General features: G+C 39.5%; 1 protein-coding gene across 13 annotated transcripts in view; it reads right to left on the minus strand.

Moving 5' to 3' along the window:
- LOC103563328 (ral guanine nucleotide dissociation stimulator-like) overlaps positions 1-25311 on the minus strand; it is a 90762-nt gene that overhangs the window by 53397 nt on the left and 12054 nt on the right. Inside the window, exons 2-4 of one of the 13 annotated variants that reach the window (XR_011529276.1) lie at positions 14310-14481; positions 13161-13298; positions 7704-7756 (exon numbers count right to left, since the gene is read on the minus strand). The exons of 10 other annotated variants lie outside the window; for them this stretch is intronic. The gene's annotated coding sequence lies outside the window, so the exon portion shown is untranslated. Of the gene's footprint in view, positions 1-7703; positions 7757-13160; positions 13299-13736; positions 13871-14309; positions 14482-25311 lie in introns of all 13 variants that reach the window. 2 more of the 13 variants (XR_011529277.1, XR_011529278.1) reach the window with 2 other exon arrangements.

Genomic DNA, 25311 nt, shown 5'->3' on the forward strand with positions numbered 1-25311 from the left:
TGGTTCTACGAAGATCTTCCCCAAGAACTAGAAGCCAGAGTGTCTCTGCCCTGTGTTCATTCTCTGAACAGATGTTATAGACATTCTGTCCAAGCCGTACTGAAAAGTTTGACATCTCTTAAACCAAAATGTTACTGACTGGTGATTTATATGCTTTGCTAAGAGAGGGCGTTCTTTATGGCATGTGAACGAGTGGCCGTCTGTATGCCACAAAGAGCACCATTTGAAAAATATTCTTAGAGAGTTTCATAAAGAGGTAAAGGAAGTGGGTTACTTCCCACTGTTATCTCGTGGAATGGATGTAACAGATATTCTCTCCCAGCTATAGTGAAATGTTTAGAAATGTGCCTCAGTGGATAGGTGTGTGTTGAGTTCTGCGAGAGAATTCTTCCTTGTATGCAAGTGAAAATCTGGCTGAAGGCAGTAACATGCAACACTGAATGTGTTACATGGAGGTGTTCCTTATGAGCTACAAGCTAGAGAGAGCCCTCCGTGTGATCTCATGCATGCACGCCATAGATTTCTGTGCTGGCTCTAGAGGAAAGTTTGAAATCTCTCATAGGACAATGATCCCAAGCTGCTACTTCAAAGCTGAGGTCAGCGGGACTGGTCTTCTTGTCCATGAGAGGTTAGTGAAAAGTTTGAAATGTCTCATACCACAAGATTCCCAAGCAGTTACTTCAAAGCTGAATTCAGTATCACAGACTGTCAGTATGTGATAGCCATTTACAGAGGCAATAAAAATTAGAGAGGGTGAGCTGTATATATCATGGAGTGAGAGAAAACAATATTTAAATCCTTGTCTCTTACTTTATCTAACATTTTATTATCTCTTTTTGGTAATGCCTTACAATACATGCAGTATATTAATAAAATTATACATGGACCTGTATATATATATATATGTATATAATATATATGCACATATATTAAACAGTATTGGGCATGGGCTACTAAGTATATTGTTTTACATGTCCTGGACAGTGATCTTCAAAGTGTGGGGACCACTGTGACTTTAAGTTCATATTTAGCCTGGTGCCCTCTGGCTGCGACATGAGAGCAGAACCCAACATGCTGTGGGTAAAGATTATGTTGGTGGCAACTATGTGTTGTTTGGTTCTAGCAGTTGAGATAAACGTACCCCTTTACTAGATTAAGCTTTCAGAGAAATAGTGACAACTATTTAATCAACTATTCAATTTACCTTTTATAAACTTATATGTATCAGACAGTTTTAGAGCAATATTCCCAGTTATGAATTTCTGAGTATGAGTCAAGAATACTGATTACCTGTATTACCTTATGCATTAATCTCTATGAGCTAGTATAATTACAAGTGACCTTGAAAACATAATTTAACACTCTCCCATCTCAGAAGATGATTCTGAGTAAATATGGTGATTTTCCAATTTTTCAGTATCATACAAGTCTTGGATTGAATTAATTGCATAAAATAGTTTTTCCTGCAACACTTGCACATAACACAAGAAAGTAATTGCTAAATTATTCAGTGAAATTTTACCAAGTGTTCTGATATCTTGATTAAGACATGAGGTGAAACTGTCTTTATTATTGGAGACCTAAGCATTTTTTCAAGGCATAGGAGGATTTCCCTATATTAAGAGCAGTCTCAAAAAAAGGATCACCATATGATTACTATGATGCAACCTCATGGACACCATAAAGTAGAAAAATATAGGGTTTTTCCTCTTAAAAACCTATACCTTGACTTTAGCAATCCTTTCTGAAATGAAGAGCATTTATACAAGGAATCTCTGAGATGGAAACTAAACTGGAAGTGAACCAGGATGATTGGCTGGTGATAACGTGGTAGAGGCAGAAAAATGCCTCCCAAATATGTTCACATGCAAATTCCTGAATTCTGTGAGCACAGTGGTTATATGACAAATGGGAATTAAGGAGGCAGATAGATCTAAAGGTAGTTTTCAGCTGACCTTGAAATTGGGGGATTATCCTAGATTTATCCAGGCAGTCCCAATATAATCACAAGTGTCTTTAACTGTGGAAGAAGGACAAAAAAGAAAAGTATCAAAGTGATGGGAGAAATATATATGATCTTTCCCAATAGCATAAAATTTACTTCACATCAGCTGTAGAAAAACCCATGAATTATTTTTATATGCCCATTACTGTTCTGGGTGGTGTACATTAAACAAAGGAATGCAGAATAGTGAAGAAACGCTTTGTAAGGAGTGAGCCTCAGGTACTGTAGGAGTGTAGACAGTGGACATCTTATACAGGTATGATATGAACATATATATATATATGTGTGTGTGTGTATAATTTGGCTTAGAAGATAATACTGAGGTTGTATTTTTAAGCGTTTGTACAAGATAGTGTTAAGAACAATTTTCTGAAATAAAAATTATGGAATTGGTGATTATTTTGACTATGGAATAAATAACGATGATGATGATGTGAGCTCTATTTATTTTTCTAGTATAAAATACTTTTCCTATTTGCCAATGAGATGATCACTTTCTACTTATGTTACTATTACACTATGCTTTTTTTCCCCAAGCTGGCATTGGACTCTCAGCCAGTACCTTCCTTCTCATCCAGATCTTCACACTCTTTCTGGATTACAGGCCTAAACTCACCAACCTGAGCATCTGTCACTTGGCCCTCAACCCCACGGTGATGCTCCTTACCATGGTGCCCTTGGAGTCTCCAGACCTGTTTGACTCACTAAACTTTCGTATCGACTTCAAAGGTAAGGCCCTTTTCTTGAGCAGTGTGATGAGGGGCCTGTCCGTCTGCCCTACCTGCCCCCTGAGCGTGCTTTAGGCCATCACCATGAGCCCCAACAGCTTCTGGTTGGCAAGGTTTAAACAGAAATCTACAGGTTACATCTTCCATTCATCTTCTACTTTCGGTTTCACAGTTTGTCTCTCAGTAGTAAGCTGATCTTCCATACTGTGGCTTTTTCCAGTGTGACCAAGCCCAGTATGCTAAGTCTTAGGAAATACTGCTCCGTTTCCCCCATGAGCTGTATCGTCAGGAGCCAGTTTTTCTTGTTGGCATTATTTAGGCATGTCGCTTTTGTAGGAGTGATGCTGGTGTCAAGTGCACACATGGTGATTCTCTTATTCAGACAACAGAGGAGGTCCCTGCACCTTCACAGCACAAGCTTTTCACCAAGAGCCTCCCCAGAGAAAGGGCCACTCAGACCGTCCTGCTGCTGGTGAGTTTCTTTGTGGTCATGTGCTCAGCGGATGTCCTCATTTTATCCTCCTCAACCCTCTTATGGGCATGTGACCCAGTCATGCTGGGTTTCCAGAGTCTTGTGGTCAATGTTTATGCTACTGTCACTCCTTTGGTGCTAATCAGTTCTGATAATCAATATGCTGCAAAATGCAACAGAAGTGCCCTCAATTCTTAGCAAGCGAATTGTCTGAAAAATAGATCATTCTGTTATCACTTAGATTATTTAAGTAGCACCCAGATTAGCTATCTGATTTAAGGAAAATGTATGGAATCACACTTCTGATATGTCTAAATACTTTTAATGCTGCCAAGTTCGCTGTGGGTTCTTTGGTTCAATGTCCATGATGTTCTAATATTCCGATAAGTTTACAAGTTTCTTACTTTGATTTTGAGTTTTAAACCTTCATACGGAAAGACTTTTCTTTCTTGAAGAAAAGTCTCTTAAGAAGCTTCTGTTGGTAATCAAATCTCTTAGAGTTTATTTTTTCCTTATTGATTACAGATATTTTAGCTAACTATCCAATTCCAACAGTCTTAACATTGATTTCTCTGTGTTCTGACTGCTATCAAGTCTATGGAGATTTTGCTCTCACTTTTGTAGTTTACCTCTATGACTGCTTTTAAGTTTTTCCCCTCTTTGGTGTTATGCAGTTTGACCATTATTTCTAATGTGTATTTTTTTATTTTTCTCTTTGAAACAATGAAGGTCTTATTTCAAGATTTGTGTCTGGTTTTCAAATGTAGAAAAATTTAATCATTTTTCATTATTGTGTTTCATTGTTTTTATGTATTCCAGTAAAACAATTAAATATGTTTTATTCCTTCTCATTATACTAGTCTTTATACCTCTATGATTATACTTTCTATCACTTTGCCTTTTTTTTTTTTTTACTATATTTGGATTCATTCTGCTCAATTTCCTAGTACACTATTCCTCTCATTGGCTGTCTAATTTAATCTTTAACCTATACATTATATATAGATTACATATTTAGTTTTCAGTTCTTCATTTCTCCTTGCCTCTTTTCTAAACATTCTTGTCCACTTTATAATTTTTTTCCCTTTCCACATTATTTTGATTTCTTATTTTTTCATTGTATTGACTTAAAGATTTTAAACACAATCCCAATATCTAATGTTTATGTGACATCTCATATCTTGTAACCCTTCATTCTGGTAGCATAGTTCCTTCTGTGCTTCATAATTCATAATTTGGTTCTTACATTTGGGAAATCTCACATTTTGGATATCTCAAATCAGTATATTTACTTGTTTATTCCAGTTGACCTGGGACAAGATGATCAATCTTGTCTTGTGATCAGCTAGTATCCTGAGGGAACACTGGCCTCTTCCTTTTATTACTTTTCTGAATATTTCTTTTGAATCATTTCTGGACCTGGGAAATTCTTAAATTTTCCTTTCCACTCTGCTAGCCATTTTAAGGATTCTTGCATTTTTTGAGGATTTTTACTTGCTCGCATTAAAATAGTTATTGGAATATATACTATTTTTCTCTAAAAGCATAAACACCCATATTGTTCAGATGAGTAAAATATTTTGCCTAGATATTTTCTAGCAGACAATAGTATCTCACGAGACATCCTAGGTTTCCTGATTTGAACTGCCCCAATTTGTCATATATTCTAATTACTTATAGTGTGATTATTTTCTTAATATTGGAAATTATTTTTGTATTTTGAGTGCATTTCTGAATTTATAATCTTCTACTTCAGTGAATACTACCTGTCCATGGCCAGAATTGATGCTTTTCTAGAGCATTAAGTTAGTGTTGGTAGAATGAGTTATATAAAGGTCCTTTGACTCTAGTTGCCATGATTCCTCCTTGGCACACCATTGCCTCTGTAAAATAACCTCAGTTTGATTTTTATTTTTAATCCAATAGTTCTTTAAAATGATCTTAAATAAAATTTGTATGTTACTAGATATTATTTGTTGGTTGCACTTTAATTGGTAGTTTCTATTGTCATTTCATAGTGCAAGAAATTATGACCTGTAGGATTTCTGCTTTCATGACGTTATTCACTTTTTTTAGATCTAAACATTTTCCATTTTAAAAATCTTCTCTGATATTTGAAAACAATGTATATCCTGTGATTACTGGTCATAAATGCTTTCTATTTGTCCATCTTCTTAACTAGTTAAACTTTCTAACACAGTTACTTAACACTATTTTTCATTTATCTGTTATATACAACACAATTTATTTCTACGATGATCTTAATGCCATTAAATTTTTTTATAATAAAATTTTTTTTACAGCAGGTTTAGATTCACGACAAAATTGAGAAGGTACAGAGAGATCTCGTATACCCACTGCCCCCGCACATGCATAGCTTCCCTCATTATCAACATCCCCACCAGTTAGGTACTTTCTTTTTTTACCAGGAAGATTGGCCCTGAGCTAACATCTGTTGCCAAACTTCTTCTTTTTTAATTTTTCTCCCCAAAGCCCCAGAACATAGTTGTGTATCCTAGCTGTAAGTGATTCTAATTCTTCTATGTGGGATGCTGCCACAGCATGCTTGATGAGCGGTGCATAGGTCCATGCCCAGGATCTGAACCCGTAAACCCCGGGATGCCAAAGTGGAGCATAAGAACTTAACCTCTTGGCCATGGGGTAGGCTCCCAAGTTTGGTACATTTGGTACAATTGATGAACCAGCAGTGACACATCACAATCACCCATAGTGCATAGTTTACATTAGGGTTCACTCTTGCTTCAAAAGTCCTCAAAAATACTAGCAAACCAAGTTCAACAACACAACAAGAAAGATTATAGACCACAATCAAGTGAGATTTTTACTGGAGATGCAAAATTTGTTCAACATACACAAATCAATGTGATATACCACATTAATAGAATGAAAGAGAAAAACCACATAATCATCTCAATAGATGCAGGAAAAGCATTTCACAAAGTTCAACATCCATTCATGATAAAAATGAACAACAAAATAGGTGTAGGAGGAAATTACCACAACATAGTAAAGACTCTTTATGAAAAACCCAAGATCATAACAACAAAAGGGGAGAACTGTAAGTTCTAGTAGATGGCAATGATGCCTACTCTCACCACGTCTATTTAATGTAGTACTGGAAGTCCTATCCAGACCAATTAAGCAAGCAATAGAAATAAAATGCACTGAAGTAGTAAAGAAAGCAGTAAAATTGTCTCTGTAGATGAAATGATCCTACATGTAGAAAACCTTAAAGAAACCATTAAAAATATTGTTAGTACTAATAAGTGAATCCAGTAAAGTTGCAGAATACAAAATTAACATACAAAAATCAGTTGTGTTTTGAACCAGCCCTGATGGCCTAGCGGTTAAAGTTCGGCGTGCTCTGCTTGGGCAGCCTGAGTTTGGTTCCCGGGCGCAGAACCACACCACTCATCTGTGAGTAGCCATGCTGTGGCGCCAGCTCTCAAAGAACTTACAACTATACACAACCATGTACTGGGGCTTTGGGCAGGTGGGGAAGGAAGGAAAAAGGCAGAAGATTGGCAACAGATGTTAGCTTAGGGTGAATCTTTCCTTGCCAAAAAAAAAATCAATTGTGTTTTGTTACACCAGCAATGCTCTATCTCAAAAGTAAATTAAGAAAACAATCCCATTTATAATAGCATCAGAAACTATAAAATACTTACAAATAAATTTAACCAAGGAGGTGAATATTCTGTACACTTAAAAATATATGACATTGATGAAATAAATGGAAGACAAAAATAAATGGAAAGATATCCTGTGTTCATGTATTGGAAGAATCAATATTGTTAAAATGTCCATACTACTCAAAGTGATATGCAGATTCAATGCAATCCCTGCCAAAAGTCCAATGGCATTATTCACAGAAACAGAAAAGCAATTATAAAATTTTTGTGAAACCACAAGACCTCAAATAGCTAAAGCAATATTGAGCAAGAAAAGCAAAGCTGGAGGCATCACACTTTCAAGTTCAAATTACATTACTAAGTATCTTTTCATGTGCTCATTGGACATTTGTATAATTTATTCCTGTATCCTGATTTGTTGTGATCACTAACAAGTAAAATGTTCTCTGATAGAGTATTTTATCTAAATTAATTTACTTATAAAATTTTTCAATCCGTATAAAATGATTTACTCAATGAATGTGGTTATCTCATTTAATTTTGATTATGTTGGTTCATTTGAGTTGATTCTCTTATTGACGCATCCTGTATGTCTGAAATAAACTTTTCTCTGTCATTTTGTATACTTATAAACTAATATTATGTCCAAATTCATAACTCACATTGGCTCAGTTTTAAAGATTTGGTAAAATGTGTGCAATAGGCACACAACATCTTTCTATGGCTTTTCTTTTGTAACTGCTTTATACAACAGATTTGAAGGAAGAATCTTAAAATCTTAAAAACATGGGAAAAGGATCATTTAAAACAATCAAAACTTTTGGTTACTGCTTCCAAATACTTACAGTTTATTTGTGTTTTTCCGGTTTGTCATTCTTCTTCATTCAGTTTTGGTATCCTATATTTAACAGAAATCACTTTTTCTCTCAGTTTATTAGTATAAGGTTGTTTATATTAGTCCCTAGAGGCTTAAAAAATCTCTAGCAACAGTTTTATCTACTGTTCATTCTTAATATTGTTTGTGTGTCTTTTTACATTTTTCTCAACATTGCACTAACCTTTTTTTAGTACTAATTTTATTCATTTTTATTATATTGCATGGAACATCTGTTCTAAATTTTATTACTAATATTATACTTTATACATTAGCTGCATTTATCATATGTTTATATTTATAAATTCCAGAGTCTGACATTAACACACATATTGTTAGGAATCTACTATTCTAGTATGAGAATTTGCATCTATCTCATTTCCCCTAACTACTATTGAATCAAATACAGTGCACACCTTTTATATGAAGCATCTTCATTGTCTTTTAGTGTAAAAAATTCTAATTATTCATTAGAAATATTTCCCAGTTTTTAAGTTTTTTATATTTTAAAATTCCTTAATGTACTGTTTCAAAAGTATTATTACTTAATGGTTAGCAAACTTAATCCCTTTGATTAAAATATTTATATTTGAGGGGCTGGCCTGGTGGCACAGTGGTTAAGTTTGCACGTTCTACTTCAGCAGCCCAGGGTGGGGTTCACAGGCCCAGATCCCAGGTGTGGACCTACCTACTGCTTATCAAGCCATGCTGTGGTAGGCGTCCTACATATAAAATAGAAGATGGGCACGGATGTTAGCTCAGGGCCAGTCTTCCTCAAAAAAAAATTTATATTTGATGTGTACCTGAAATTTACATAATGTTATAAACCAATGTGACCTCAATAAAATAAAAAATAATAAAGTTAATCACTCAAAAACATATATATTTCATATTTGTTAAAACTTTCTTTGATATCGATTTATTTCAGTTGTTCCACATGTGCTGAAAAATGTGATATAAAGCACCAGGTTCAATGTATGTCCATTAGGTCAAACTTGTTCATTCTATTTTCCAAATTTTTGAATCCTTAATAAATTTCATGTGCTTCATCTAACGATAATCACAAAAGGTTTGTTGACCTTTTTCACTATTGTCAAAGAATATCCTAGTTTATTTCGTGATTCAAATGTGCTTGAAATGGATATTCAAACAGCAATAACCGCGCCCCTCCTGCACCCCAATAAAGGAACCATGACATTCACCCCCAGATGCCTTTTCCTCAGATCCTCTGTGGACAGTGAATGGTTCCACCACAGAATCATTCCCCAAAGTTCAGAATACATGGTCCACCCTTACGCCTCTTTCTCCTCAACAGGCCAATTGGGATCATTGCTTAACACTGACTATTCTACTTTTGAAGAGTTCCAAAACCCAGTTGGTTTTCTTTATGACTCTCATATTTATTAGCTACAAATTCAATCCTAATTAAAACCTCTTAATATGTTTCTTGTGTTCAATTTTCCCCACACAAGTCATTTTGTATATTTTAACCTGAAAATATTTGAATATGCTATTCTCTTACCCACCCCTTCAAAAAAATCACATATTTCAATGACTAACTTTATTCCTAGGAGTTAAGGCAATATGGCAAACCTGGTCTTGGATATCTTGCAGTGTCTGATAACCTTTTTTTCCCTCCACCTCCATCCCAGGCCACTTGTTACAGAGTCACTGTGTTTTCTTATTGTCTCGATCATCATTTTCCATTTTATTAAACTCTTCTTACAGTTCTGTGCCCCATTAATTCTAGAGCAATTTTAATTAAATGGTTTAAAGTTACATAGCCCTACAAACTTTCCATTGTCTCCAAATTATGAGGCCCTATTTTTTGTTTAATGAATTCTTAGACTCTCAATCTCCATTGCAACATTTAATAAATAGAAAGTATGAAAGGATTTTGCAAAACATTTAGTCCGTACCAGCTGTTCCTACAACATGATGTGTCCTATGAGGTCAGGGCCTCAGTATGTTGTTCATATTCTGTTATGTGACTGCTCATTGTGGTGCTTAAAGCTCTAAGAGGGGCACGTGGCCTGGCCCTAGGCACAGGGGGCAAGGGCACCAATCAGAGTGGCCAACAGCCACATCCACAGGTCCCGTGGCTCTGATTGACCTTTCAGCAGCAGCAGAGGGGCCAATGGGACTTCAGGTGGCAGCAGGAAGGTTCCCCTCTCAGGTGCCCCGTGCCTTGGGCAGTACCGCGGCTGCTTCTGTGCCCCATGAAGCCACTCCCTTGGCAGGGCCTGGGGAACTGTGGCATTGCAGGCTATGCCGCCCATTCCTCCAGCATCTCCAACAGCAACAGCAGCTGGGGGTTTCAATACATCTGAAACATCCTTATTGATTATTACCAAAGCATTTTCTTGTTTATTTTGAGAACCATGAAACCAAAATTATGGAGTCAAATGACAAGACATCAACTACTGGAAAGTAAGTGATCTTCCAGTTTTGTCTCTAATGCCTTAGTGTTCATTCTACTTAGCAAGTAACAGTAGGTGTTTCTTTGTAAGCAGCAAATCACTCTTGGCCGAACATTTGGCCGAACATTTAAATCGAATACCATATTCCATTAATGTTTTGGTAGCACTTATAAGGAAAATTCCATATCTATGGTTAATAAGATAGCTTAAATTTGAAAAAATGCAAACATTGCATAATTATACTAAAAAGCTATTTTTTGGATTTCAGAATTTTAAACTTAACTGTGTATCCTGTATTTTCACTGGTGAATGTGGCAACCCCACTATAAAAGAATCATGGGATCTGAAAACATGGTACACACTTGGGAGAAACAGATTAGAAGAAAATCCCATAAAGGCCATGTAGTTTGGTTAGAGTACAAAGGATAACTGGGTCCTAAAGGACAAGTTAAAAATTTATAAAACTGAGTGCCTATCTCAAACAGTGGGGTTCTCTGGGATGAGGAGGAAACTCCTGAGCACTCTCAGAAGACAGGCAATGCACATCAAGTTCATGCTCACGGCTTGTTTACCATAGACTATTCCAAATATTGTAGGCCCCAAAGTATATTCATAATCATGGGTAAAACTGCAAAAATAACACCATTAAAGGGACCAGGAAATCGCTTTAGATCAGACACATGAAATAAAAAGAATAAGTGTAATGAAAGAAAGAAGCCATTTACAAGAACCCATGTGCTATTTTGCATAAGACAGCTATGTGACTTTGGAGATAATGAAGCTTGATGAAATCTGTTTCCTCATCTTCATAATAATATTATGAGTTGTATACTTTATTAATGCCATTTTAATACAGTTCTTTGTATTTGTATGGTGTATAATTATATATATCACAAAATAAAGTTGTGCATTTTGTTTTATAATAAAAAAGAAAATCATTTTCTTCAATTTCACCATATCTATGAACATTTTTGTAAATGAACGGTCATCAACAGCAAAAAGTTGTTACAATTGCAGGTGACCTGCTGAAGGGGTGTTAGTAGGTTCAGTAGCAGTCACTGGTAACTTGAGAAACACAGCTGACAATTGCAGAAAGAAAAATGCCTTTCTACCCAGTCAGTTCAATGAAAAGAACTTTGTGAAATATAAGTATAATTATGACGAGTATAAGTTACTGTTGAATCACTGAAATGCACCTAATATTCTTTGGCAATTTAACTTAGTATAGAGTGCAGCTGGAGGCAAAATGCTCGCTGACAAGGATATTCATAATCTCAAGACATTTTAATCTTAGGGCTCCTGAGGAAAACATGGGAAGGAGAAGTATCATTGCAAAGGCAGAAGAGAGAAAGACAGCAGAGGGGCTTCACCACTAGTCATGTGCTATAAATTTTTGGAAACACTAAGGCTCCTGCCTAGCAGTGTGCTTTACTGACCACCAGAACCAAGAAGATATGAGCAAAATAGAATAGTCTTTTTCTCTAAAAGCCTGCAACATCTTTTACCATCATTTTCCTGTGCATCACAGTAACAAGAAGTTAAGACTCATAGCAACTGCATCAGTTATCGAATTTGGAAGGAAACGGAGGACATGTCCTCTGTGCATCAGGTGCTCTCTTCAAGATCAGTCAGTGCCAGCCTCTCAGACATTCTCCCTCCTACATGCCTGAAATGCAGGGACTTTCAACATGAAGTGTATTTCAACAAACTAAAACTTCTCTAATGTTCAGAGGCTTTTTCCACTTTTCAAGTTTCCTGAGGTTTTGGTGTCCTCATGGATGACAGATAGACAATTTCTGTCCTCATCATTTTGTTCTTTTCTGTTTTCAACCTATCCTGATTCTATCCTCTCTGTCTTCCATTTTAAAGACACTAGAAGACACTAACCCTACTGAATCTAGACAATGTTGACTTGTGAGTTTCAACAACTAAATTGAAATTTACTTGTCACTTTTTGGGAATATATGTTTTTCTGAGTAAATTAAAATTTGAAACTTTCAAAGGAAAAGGCAGAATTACTAAATTAGAAGGTATGTTTTATAAGAATGCTATGTCCTTAAATTTTGCAAATTATTGTCATTACTAAACATCTCAAGCTAATATAGAGTATATTTTATGTTTCAGTTTATTAAGAAAACATAAAATACTAAAAGTAAATTTATTATTTTAAGTTAATATTTCAGATCATGCTGAATATTATTTGCCCTCATTCATATAAGGTGGTCATTAACTGTACAGATATTTAATAAACATCAGAAGGTGATATTTACAGATAGTTTGTGGTAACAAGTAAAAAAATCCCTCTGTTATCAAATACTATAATGGAATGAAACAACATGATTTTTCTGGTCACTTGGTAAAATCTCATTATTGTAAAATGTTGAACACATCACATGTCTTATGACACCTTAATTTTAAACAGCCCTAAGATATTAGAAACATACAAAAATATCTCCAAATCTAAAAGAACAAAGAACTATGACTAAATCATTCTGATTAATTCAGACTCATGTTTTACAAAACAAAATTTCACATAAATGAATAAACTATTTGTAGTTGAGATAATTTACTCAAACTAGAAAAAGTCAAAATACAAATTCACATAGAACAGAAAAAAATTCCTTCAAAAAGTCTATAAATTTATGTTCTCATAAGATTAATGACATTTATTTTTCATCTGAAAACATCTACTGATGGAAGTTATAATTCAATGAGGCTTAAGGCCAAAATTATGAGAACTGAACATTGCACTAAGGAAATCCTGTCTCATCTAACTACCCATCTAGAGTCTTGAGCATTCACTGTCAATGACGCTGAGATATAGACACCAGCTGGCGCTTTGGAGTGAAGCTGTATGTGACATGGGGCCACAAAATGTGGTTACAGGGAAGGGATGCTGTCATCTCATGTTCCTCACGGCACATAATTGTCATGTCATCTATGGAATCAGTGTGAGAGCTGGCTTTGTAATTGGTAGAAAGAGATACCAAAGGGAAAACTGAAATTACCTAATTCCTGGAAAACAACAGATGAGTGACATCTGGATTCCAAAGTTCCACGTAGAAGGCCATTTTCCTAGGTCATCTTGCCCCAATGTGTCATAGACTCTCAGAGCTTCTCAACAGAACAGAAATCTCCAAAGAATCCTAATTTCAAATGAGTAAACACCATGTCATATTTCCCAGTGCATCCCAGTGGTTCAAGAGATACCTGGTGGCCTTCACATGTGTTCTCCAGTGGTCTCAGGGTCCCAACTAGACTATACAGCACCTTTGTGGGAATGAGGAAAAGGTCCCCGACTCCAGACCTACTTAGGTGAAGTGATCATTGCTTTGGGCAGAGGGGGGCTGGGGCAAATGGATGAACGTGGTCAAAGGGCACAATCTTCCAGTAATAAGACGAATATGTTCTGGGAATGTAATGTACAACATGGTGACCACAGTTAACTATACTGTATTATATATTTGAAAGTTGCTAAGAGAGTAGCTCTTAAAAGTTCACACCAAAAATAAACTGTAACTATATGAAGTGACGGATGTGTAACCTAACTGAATTATGGCAATTATTTCACAGTGTATACATACATGAAATTATTATGTTGTTCACATCAAGGAGAGGTCAGCAAGCCAGACATTAGAAGGACAACCTTGAATGTGTTCCTTCCAGGGGTACTCCTCAGTTCAGAACCAGTTTGAGCTTGTATAATCCAAAGAAGGCTCTACAAAGCAAATTTTAGGTCTCACAGATGCTGTGAGGTCAGAGCATCATGCTCAGGGCTTTGGAGCTGTAAACAGCGCCCAAACCTCACCTCACATCCTAGGTATCCCTCCCGATGTCCAGACCAACAATTTCTACAGGAAATGCTCAGGGAGGATATCTTGTCCCGCCTGAGCCCCTAGAACATATTCTAAGTCATCCTGGAAGCTGCAAGTGTTTGTGGCTGCCTGACCACTAGAGACATGACAAAATTTTCCTAAGAGTCCCCAGAGGCCCAGAAACCCCTGGTGTGTGCAAGGAAGGCTGGAGAAGAGGTACTGGACCACTGAATCCTGCACAGAAATTTTGTAGGTAGGCCCCAGAACTGGGGAACCACTCTTGCTGCCCCAAAGCATCGAGGAGGCTGCCTAGGGACCAATCCTGGAAAGAAAAGCACAAACCAAGTAGTCTAGACTTGAAAGTGGCTGGATAGAGCAGATGGTAGAAAGAGCAGCAAGGACTTCAGGGCTGAGAGAGACTTGTGGCCTTAAGGTATGGCATAGATGGGGCTTCAGATGATCGGGGGGCATGGCATGGCTCCTGAGTCTGGCCTTCTTCCAGGGAGGCCCTTCCCTGAAAGATACATACATACAAACACATTTAAATGAATCAAAATAAGAGTTTCTGAGTGACAGATTGTTTTCCAGAAGAATTTTCATGCTCATCTTTTTTTTCCTAACTTCTGTTTTAGTGTTTTGGAACAATGAATATATATAAATAGTAGCCCATTTAATTTTTTAAAAGAAAAACATGAATATTGCTCATATGAACATAATTTGGATTACACAAGACATCAACATAACCACCTTTTCTAAAACATCCTTTTTACAACTAGCAAAACTTACAGTCAACAAATACTGTATCATTTTTTAAACTTTATCTCAATCACAATCTGGGCAAGCAGAGTTTTCTAAGGTAAATTTTACAGTTTCCATATATCACTCATCCTATTTGACAGAAACCAGGAACACAATGAAAATGAGTTCCTATTGTCCCTAATTGCATCTGTTTCTAATGTATGCTGCTAAATAAGATATTAATATTGTATAATAAAGTTTCCGTGATTCATTAGACATTATGTCCTTAAATATTCTTTGCCCCTACTGTTGATCTTTCATAATGCCTCAGATAAGATATGAAATTTCATAGACATCAACACATGCACCAGCAGAGGATCAATTCATCAAACACCATGAAGAACTACAGTACCACTGCAGAGCAGAAGGAAAATAACAAGTCCCCAGAAACCAAACCTGAAGTTACAGAAAATTACAATCTGAATGACAGAGAATTCAAAATAATGGTTGTAAAGAAACTCAATGAGTTACAAGAAAATACAGAAAGATAGTTCAGTGTGCTCAGAAATAAAATTAATGAACAGAAGGAATAATTCACCAAAGAGATTGAAGCCCTTAAAAAAAGACTCTATGGGGGCTGGCCCAGTGGTGTAGCAGTTAAGTTTGTGTGCTCCACTTCAGTGGCTTGGGGCTCGCTGGTTCAGATCCAAGGTGCAGACCTGTGCACCGCTCATCAACCCATCCTGTGTCAGGCATCCCTCATATAAAATGGAGGAAGACGGGCACAGATGTTAGCGCAAGGCTAATCTTCCTCAAGAAAAAAAACTATACAGAATTCTGAATATGAAGAGTACAATTAATGAGATAAAAAATAATGTGGAAACCATAAAAAAAAAATAGAGCAGATCTTATGGAGGACAGAATTAGTGAATTAGAAGATAGAAATATGGAAATGCTTCAGGTGGAGGAGGAGAGAGAACAAAGATTTTTAAAAAATGAAGAAATTCTTCAAGAAATTAGGAAAACTTAGGATTAGGAAAATTCTCCAACTCAATTAGGAAAAGTACTGTAAAGATTATAGGTATCCCAGAGGTAGAAGAGAGGGAGAAGGGAGCAGAGAGCTTATTCAAAGAAATAATAGCTGAGAATCTCCCAAATCTGGGGAAGGAACTGGACTTAGAGTACATGCAGTCAATAGGACTCCATTAGGAGTTCATCAATGCTAAAAGACCTTCTCCAAGGCATATAATATTAAAACTGTCAAAAGCCAATGACAAAGAAAAAACACTAAGGGCAGCAAGGCAGAAGAAAATAACCTACAAAGGAACCCCTATCAGGCTCTCAGCAATTTTTCAGCAGAAAACTTACAGGCTAGGAGAAAGGGAATGATATATTCGAAGTATTGAAAGACAAAAACTGTCAGGCAAGGACACTCTATCCAGTGAAATTATCCTTCGGATTTGACCAAGAAATAAAAGCTTTCCCAGATAAACAAAAGCTGAGGGAGTTCATTGCCACTAGACTTGACTTACAAGAAATGATGAAAGGAGCCCTCTGACCTGAAACAAAAGGCAAAGGCTTACAAAGCTTAGAGCAAGAAGATAACTAGGCAGACAAAATCAGAAAACTGCAGTTATCAGGATAGGTTAGCAAACACTTAATCATAATATAAAAGATAAGTGGAAGGAAAGCATCAAAGATAACTACAAACACTTCAATTTAGTCACAAACTCAACACAAAAAAAGAAGAATTTGTGACAATTACTGAGAAGGAGAAGAGGAGAGGGATGGAACCTGCTTAGGCTAATGGAGATAAGAGGCTATCAGAAAATGGACTATCTCATCTATGAGATGTTTTACACAAACCTCATGGTAACGACTGAACAAAAAATCAGAGCAGAGCCACAAATCATTAAATAAGAGAAAACTGGGAAAACCATCATAGAAAACCACCAAACTGAAATGGCAGTCGGAAAGACAGAGGAAAAGAAACAATGGAAATGTAGAACTGGAAAACAAGAGATAAAATGGCCATATTAGGCCCTCATATATCAATAACCACTCTAAAGGTAAAGGGATTGAATTCTCCAACCAAAAGACAGTGTGGGGTCAGCCCTAGTGGCCTAGGGGTTAAGTTTGGCATGCTCCACTTTGGCGGCCCAGGTTCAGTTCCCAGGCACAGACTTATGCCACTTATCTGTTAGTGGCCATGCTGTGGTGGTGGCTCAAATACAAAGAGGAAGATTGGCAGTGGATGTTAGCTCAGAGTGAATCTTCCTCAGTAAAAAAATAAATAAATAAAGGCACAGAGTGGCTGGATGGATTAAAAAACAAGACCCGGGGCCAGCCCTGTGGCTGAGTGGTTAAGTTCACGCGCTCCGCTGCAGGCGGCCCAGTGTTTCGTCAGTTCGAATCCTAGCTGCAGACATGCCACCACTCATCGAGCCACGCTGAGGTGGTGTCCCACATGCCACAACTAGAAGGACCCACAACTAAGAATATACAACTATGTACCAGGGGGCTTTGGGGAGAAAAAGGAAAAAAATAAAATCTTTAAAAAACAAGACCTCACAGCGGCCAGTTCCGTGGCCTAGTGGTTAAGTTTGACACACTCCACTCTGACAGCCCCAGCTCAGAGGTTTGGATCCCAGGCGCAGACCTACACCACTTGTCAGCGATGCTATGGTGGTGACCCACATACAAAATAGAGGAATATTGGCACAGATGTTAGCTCAGGGCAAACCTTCCTCTCCAAAAAAACAAAACCAAAAAAAACCCAAAAAACAAGACCCAACATATGTTGTCTCCAGGAAACACATCTCAGGTCTAAACACAAACATAGGCTCAGAAGCAGACTTCAAGGTAAAAAAAATAGTAAGAGCCGAAGAGGGGCATTATATAATGATAAAAGGACCATTCCACCAAAAAGACACAACACTTATGAATATATATGTACCTAACACAAGAGCACTAAAGTATATAAAGCAGCTATTAACAAACCTAAAGGGAGAAACTGACAGCAAAGTAATAATAGTACGGGATCACAACACCCCACTTACATCAATGGACAGATCATCCAGACAGAAAGTCAACAAGGAAACAGTGGTCTTAAATGAAACACTAGCCCAGATGGACTTAGTAGATATATATAGAACATTCCATCCAAAAACAGCACAATACATGTTCTTCTCAAGTGCACATGGAACATTCTCAAACATAGACCATATGTGGGGAAACAAGACAAGCCTCAATAAATTTCAGAAGATTGAAATCCTATCAAGCATCTTTTCCAACCACAGTGCTATGAAGCTAGAAATGAACTACAAGAAAAAGGCTGGTAAAATCACAAATTTGTGGAGACTAAACAACATGCTACTGAACAACCATTGGATCAATGAAGAAATCAAAGGAGAAATAAAAAAATACCTGGAGACAAATGAAAATGAAAACACAACCTACCAACTCTTACGGGGCACAGCAAAAGTGGTCCTAGGAGGGAAATTTCTAGCATTACAGGCCTACTTCAACAAAAAGAAAAATCTCAAGTCCACAATCTTAAACTAAACGTAGAAGAACGAGAAAAAGAAGAAAACACAAAGCCCAAAGTCAGCAGAAGGAGGGAAATAATAAAAATTAGAGCAGAAATAAATGGAGACTAAAAAAAAACAATAGAAAGGATCAATGAAACTAAGAGCTGGTTCTTTGAGAAGATAAACAAAACTGACAAACCCTTAGCCAGACCCACCAAGAAAAAAAGAAAGGAGGCTCAAATAAATAAAATTAATAATGAGAGAGGAGAAATTGCAAGAGATATCACAGAAATACAAAGGATTATAAGAGAGTACCACGAAAAGCTATATCCCAACAAACTGGACAACCTAGAAGAAATGGAGAAATTCTTAGAATCATACAACCTCCCAAAACTGAATCAAGAAGAGAGAGAATATAAATAGACCAACCACCAGTGAGGACATTGAAACAGTAATCAAAAGCCTCCCAAAAAACAAAAGTCCAGGACCAGATGGCCTCTCTGGAAAATTCTACCAAACATTCAAAGAAGATATAATACCTATCCTTCTCAAACTATTCAAAAAATTGAAGAAGATAGGATGCTTCCTAACTCATTCTCTGAGGCCAACATCACCCTGATACCAAAAGCAGACAAGGACAACACAAAAAAGGAAAATTAGAGGACAACATTGCTGATGAACATAGAAGCAAAAATCCTCAACAAAATATTAGCAAATCAAATACAGCAATATATTAAAAGGATCATACACCATGATCAAGTGGCATTTATACCAGGGATGCAGAGATGGCTCAACATCTGCAAATCAATCAATGTGATTCACGACATTAACAAGATGAGGAGTTAAAATCACATGATCACCTCACTACATGCAGAGAAAGCATTTGACAAGATCCAACATCCATTTATGATAAAAATTCTCAATAAAATAGGGCTGGAAGGAAAGTACCTCAACATAATGAAGGCCATATATGACAAACCCACAGCCAACATCATACTTAATGGTGAAAAACTGTAAGCCATTCCTCTAAGAACAGGAATAAGACGAGAGTGCACACTCTCACCATTCTTATTCGACATAGTACTGGAGGTTTGGGCCAGAGCAATTAGGCAAGAAAAATAAATAAAAGGCATCCAAATTGGAAAAGAAGTAGTAAAACATACCACCTCCCACTGCCACAGCGATGCATACGGGGAGGAATTCACCTTGTGGAAAACAGTCGTCTTCTGTCAACTGAAACAGCAAGGATTCAGGGACAATAAACTCCCACATGGAAACCAAGAGGTGAGTTTTTCTGCCCCTTTCTTAACGATGTCTCCCGTTCTAGTGAAGCCCACTGTGGCAGCAGCGGCAGGCTGGACTTACCTTCTCCTTCAAGGCAAGACCATGTAGTCTGTCCTTGTACCTGCAGAGCACAGGGTCACCAGGGGAGTATGGGCTGAGATTTTCCTTTCTCCTGTTCCTGAATTCCCAGTCTCCCTCCCATTCCTGGGTCCTGAACCCCCAAACTGCTTTCCCCTTCATTCTTTAAGCTAACTTCATGAGTCAAGTGCCCCCCCAACCCCCCTTCTTGCAGAGATACTTTTGTACTGTTCTTAGTTTAAAAAGTCATGGCCTTTACCCACCTGCTTTGGGACTCTGCATGTATATCGGGTCTGGTAAGATGGTCTGTAGGACATGCCAGTAGAGAGTAACCAGCACTGACCTCACAGGCATGCTGTGGCCTGGATGGGATGGGGCAGAATTTGCCCTTCTCCCTCCTACCCCTATATTCCAGACCAGATTTTTCACAATCCTGAGTAAAAGCATCTTCTCTTTCACAGTTTTTGTTGTTTTTTTTAAAGATTGGCACCTGAGCTAACAACTGTTGCAAATTTTTTTTTTCTCTTCTTCTTCTTCTCCCCAAAGTCCCCCAGTACATAGTTGTATATTCTAGTCGTGAGTGCCTCTGGTTGTGCTATGTGGGACGCTGCCTCAGCATGGCCTGGTGAGCAGTGCTGTGTCCACACCTAGGATCTGAACCTGCGAAGCAGAGTGCGCAAACTTAACCACTCCGCCACGGGGCTAGCCCCTCTTTCAGTTTTAATCATAATGATTGCATGTATTTAATTCCTCCTATCCAGAGCATAACGTTAAACTATCTAAAAATAAGAAATAGATCTAATTATTGGCTCTGGAAAACATGAAAGCTAGCTATGGGAATAGCTCTGAACAATTTATCATCATGAACACAAACTTCCATGAGAATCCAGCTCATCTTTGAATATTGCTTGCAGAGAGCAAGCAAAAGGAACATATACTGAATTGGGAACTATACCACATACCCCATTAAGTTAGATGATCACATAAGGCAAGAAAGCAATCTATCGAATATTAGACCAAGTGAATAAAGTAGATTTGACTGTTAATATAAGAAAAAGTCAACATCTTTATCAGGTGTACATTGAAATAATAACTTTGTAAAATTATAACTTTGAAATTAAAAAAATAATAATGAATTTGTCATCCATCCTTTTTTTTTGTTTGTCCGCATGGTTTCTGTTGGTCAATGACCCCTTCTATCTTGCCCTCCTCCTTCTCTCGGCTATCCCCTCTTTTGTCTGTTTTCACATATCCCACATCTTCTTACCCAGGTCACTTTTTTTTTCACTTTTATTGTGTCTTTCTAAATACATCACACCAACCTGCCCCCATCCTCTATTTTACCCTCACTCTCCCTCACTCGCTCTGTCTCCCTGGTTTTCCCTCTTTGTCTCTTTTTCCTCATGCCCCTGCAGCACTCGACATCCAGAGGGATGGAATAAAGACATCCCTGCCCAGGAGAGTTCATCTTCCAGAGTGACACCAGGAATGTAACCACATCCTGGCAGGCCCAGCCGGTGGGATGGGGTTTGGAAAGAACATGGGGTGTCATAGGACAGAGCCGGTCACCTCCCCAGCCCGGGCCTCAGGGTCCTGCCTGAGACGGTGACGGGAAAGAGGAGGGCTGGGACGGCAAGTTCAGGCCCCCAGACAAAGAGGATGGGGAGGACGTCCCGGAAGGGGGTGGGCGCCGCAGAATGCCAGAGCCGGGGTAAGGCGCGGTGTCCGGCGCTGCCCTGCGGGCCGAGGCAGGGAGAGGGGAGAAGGTGAGAGTCCACGCGCCGAGTGAGGACTTGACACGGCGCGTGGAGGAGGAGACCCAGGGCAAAAAGGCCTCAGAGAGATTTTAATCTCAAACTACAAGAACCTTACGGAATGAAGGCTTTCATGTGTTTGGTTTAAGGATGATGGAATAAAGGGGCTTGAACTTGGAAATTCCAACTCCCCTGCATGGAGACATGACCACTTGAGGAGAGGGAAGGTGCAAAGTCAGTGAATATGGTCACACCCAGTGTTTGGAACATTTCTCAAACTTTTGTCATTCTGAGATTCTGCTGAGATTATTAGGAAGCCCGTGTACCAACATTTGTCTCATTTTTTTCCTGATGAAGATATGTTAATGTATGGATGCATATATTAATATCCTTGGAGGTGTCAAGATGGCAGCATAGGAGGACTCTGAACTCACCTCCTCCCATGGACACAATAAACTTACAACTACTCTGGGAGCAATTACCCCTGAGAGAGAACTAAAAACTGGAACCCCTGCAACAAGGGACAGTCCTAACTAAGGTGAAAGAGGCAGAAATTCCTTTCTGGAGAGAAAAACGCTACTTTCACAAGCCATGGCAGTTCATAGCTGGTCAGGAGAAATCCTAAGGTACACGGCCTTCCCTGAAGGAGTGGGGGACCTGAGCAGGGTAGCATTACTGCTATAAGCATCCTTTGGACTCAGCAAAACAGGGATGAGTGTTGTAATATCTAGCTTTGCTGGCTACTAATTACAGTGGGGAATACCCCCAGAAAAGCTATTGGACACTAGGAAAAGATCCTGCTCTTAAAGGGCCCACACGCAAATTCCCTCAATTCAGAAAGCAAACTAAAATCACCAGAAACAAAGGTTCACAGTCCTTTGCTGAAAAGAGACTTACTTGATATGCTCTGGGTGCATCTCAGTGAGAGGTGAGACCTCTCCAGAGACTGAGACATTGGTGGCAGCCATTGTTGTGACCTAGTACAGGCATGCTGACACACACACACTGGCAGGTGCCATTGGAGTTCTTCCCCTAGCCTGTTGGCCCAGGGGTCTGCCACACCCACTAGAGTACTGATTTAATCCAGCTCAGCCAGGGCAAGCAACCTGCCCTAGGGACTGGCCCCATTCAACAGCAAGCCCTTGGGCAACTTGGCCTGCACAGACTGGGTGCCTGGATCTTCTGCAGCTGGGTGAGTGAGTCCATCTCTGTGGGGCAGAGCATGTGCAAAGAGCAGGTGGAGTGTGTGAGGTATTGGTGGAGTGTGTGGGGCCTCTGCAGTGGGACAACTGAGTCCACTTGGGGTCATGGCACATACACAGGGCAGGACTGTGTTGATGGGGTGTGTGGCACTGCAGGTAGTGGGGCTTGTCAGCTGCAGAAGACATGTTTCTCAAACAGTCACATAGGGGATTGGTCTCACCTTCCAAAACCTGAAACAATTAGGGGCTCCCATGCCTGGGGACAGCCCCACTCAGCTGCAATCCTGAGAAAACTGACAATAGCCTTGCAGGCCTGAGGCCTACAGCAATTGTAAGCCCCTGAGCCTAGTAACCAGCCATGCTAGTTGCCTACTGACTTAAGAGAAAAATTGCAACAGGAATGTGCTATTAGACTTTTGAGCCAACTGTGCTGGGGCTCCCCACACCTGACAAAGTGGCTGCAGGGCCTATAGCAGCCACACACACACCTGCACATTCCAACCAGCTGACCAGGGGGACAGCCTACCCTCCCCAGGCACCTGCAGCAAGGGCAACACTGCCACAATGGAAGGACACACGTAACCCACACAGGGGTCACTCCTGGAACATTTGGAACTGGTGACAAGAGGGAAGCGCACTGCTAGGCCTCATAAGGCACCTCTTACATAAGGCCACTTCTCCAAGATCAGGAGACATAGCTGACCTACCATAGATAGAAGCACAGAGAAAGAGGCAAAATGGGGAGGCAAAGGAATACATCCCAAGCTAGGGAAAAGGACAAAAACCCCAGAAAAAGAACTAAATGAAACAGAAATAAGCAATCTACCTGACAAAAAGTTCAAGCAAAAAGCCATAAGGATGCTCACCGATCTTGGGAGGATAATGGATGAACACAGTGAGAACGTCATCAAAGAATTGGAAAATATAAAAAAGAACCAATCAGAAAGGAGGAATACAATACTGGAAATGAAAAACTCACTAGAGGGACTCAATAGCAGAGTAGATGTTACAGAAGAACAGCTCAGCGAGCTGGAAGACTAGAGGAAATCATCCAAGCTGAACAGATAAAAAAGAATTAAAAAGAATGAGGACAGCCTAAGGGAACTCTGGGATAACATCAAGTGCACTAACATTCGTATTAGAGGTGTCCCAGAAGGAGAAGAGAGAGACAAAGGAGCAGAGAAACTATTTGAAGAAATAATAGCTGAAAACTTTCCTAACCTAAGGAAGGAAAGAGACATCCAGGTATAGGAAGCACAGAGAGAACCAAATAATATGAAACCAAAGAGGCCCACACCAGGACACATTATAATTAAAATGCCAACAATTAAAGATATGGAGATCTCATCAACATGGCAGTGTAGGCAGACTCTGAACTCACCTCCTCCCACAAACACAACCAGGTTACAACTATTCTTGGGAAAAATTACCTGGAGAGAAAACTGGAAAAAGGAACCCCCAAAAGGGATTTCCTGCCTGAGGCAGAAGCAGCAGAAACTCCTTCTGGAGAGAAAGAAAGCCACCTTCACGAGTGGCAGAGCTTCACAGCCAGCCAGGCAGGAGCCACCCTAAGGTACGCAGGCTTCCCTAGAGAGGTAAGGACCTTACCAGGGGCACATTACTGCTATAAGCATCCTTCAGACTCAGCACAACTGAGATGAGTGTCCAACTATCTGGCTTCACTGGCTATTAACTGCAATGGTGGAACACCCCAGAAAAGCTATCAGATGAAAGCTGAAAAAACCTGGCTCTTAAAGGGTCCCTGCACAAACTCACCCATCTCAGAGAGCAACCTAAACTCACCAAAAGGAAGGCTGCACAGTCCTTTGGTGAAAAGAGACTCACCTGGTAGGCTCTGGGTGCATCTCAGTGAGAAATGACGCCTCTCCAGAGATTGAGACATTGGTGGCAGCCACTGTTGTGACCTAGTACAGGCGTGCAGACACAGACCCTGGCAGATGCCATTGAAGTTCTTCCCCTCACCTGTTAGCCCAGGGGTCTGCCACACCCAGTAGAGTGTAGATTTAATCCAGTTCAGCCAAGGCAGGCAACCCACCCGAGGGATCGGCCCCATCCACCAGCAAGCCCACAGGCTACCTGTTGGCCTGCATAGACTGGGTGCCTTGATCCTCTACACACAGGCAAATGTGTCCACCTCTGTGGGGCAGGGATATGTGAGGACCAGGTGAACTGTGGGGGGCGTTGATGGAGAGATAGGGGCCTTCCAGTGGGGTGACTGGGTACACTCCAAGGGGCAGGGAAGTGTGCATGGAACAGGACTGTGTTGATGGTATGTATGGACATGTAGGGGGTGGGGCTTATCAGTGGCAGAAGATCTGTGCTTCACAAACAGCCACAAAGAGGATCAGCCCAACCTTCCAAAGCCTGAAACAAGTGGGAGCTCCTGTGCCTGGGGCCAGCCCCACTCATCTGCAATCCTAAGAGAGCTGACAACAGCTTTGCAGGCCTGAGGCCTACAGCAACTGTAGGCCCCTGAGGCTTGCAACCAGCCACACTGGGCGCCTACTCAGTTAACAGGAAAACTGCATCAGAAGTGTGCTATTAGACCTTTTAGCCAACAGTGCTGGGGCTCCCCAAACCCAATTTACAAACAGCCAGCCAGGGAGGGAAAGACTAGACTCCCTGGGTACCTGCAATAAGAGCAACCCTGCCACAGCAGAAGGACACAAGTAGCCCAAACAAGGGTCACTCCTGGATCATTTGGCCTGGTGATGAGAGGTAAGCACACTGCTGAGCC

Source organism: Equus przewalskii, chromosome 18, assembly GCF_037783145.1.
Source record: "Equus przewalskii isolate Varuska chromosome 18, EquPr2, whole genome shotgun sequence".
Taxonomy (NCBI): domain Eukaryota; kingdom Metazoa; phylum Chordata; class Mammalia; order Perissodactyla; family Equidae; genus Equus; species Equus przewalskii.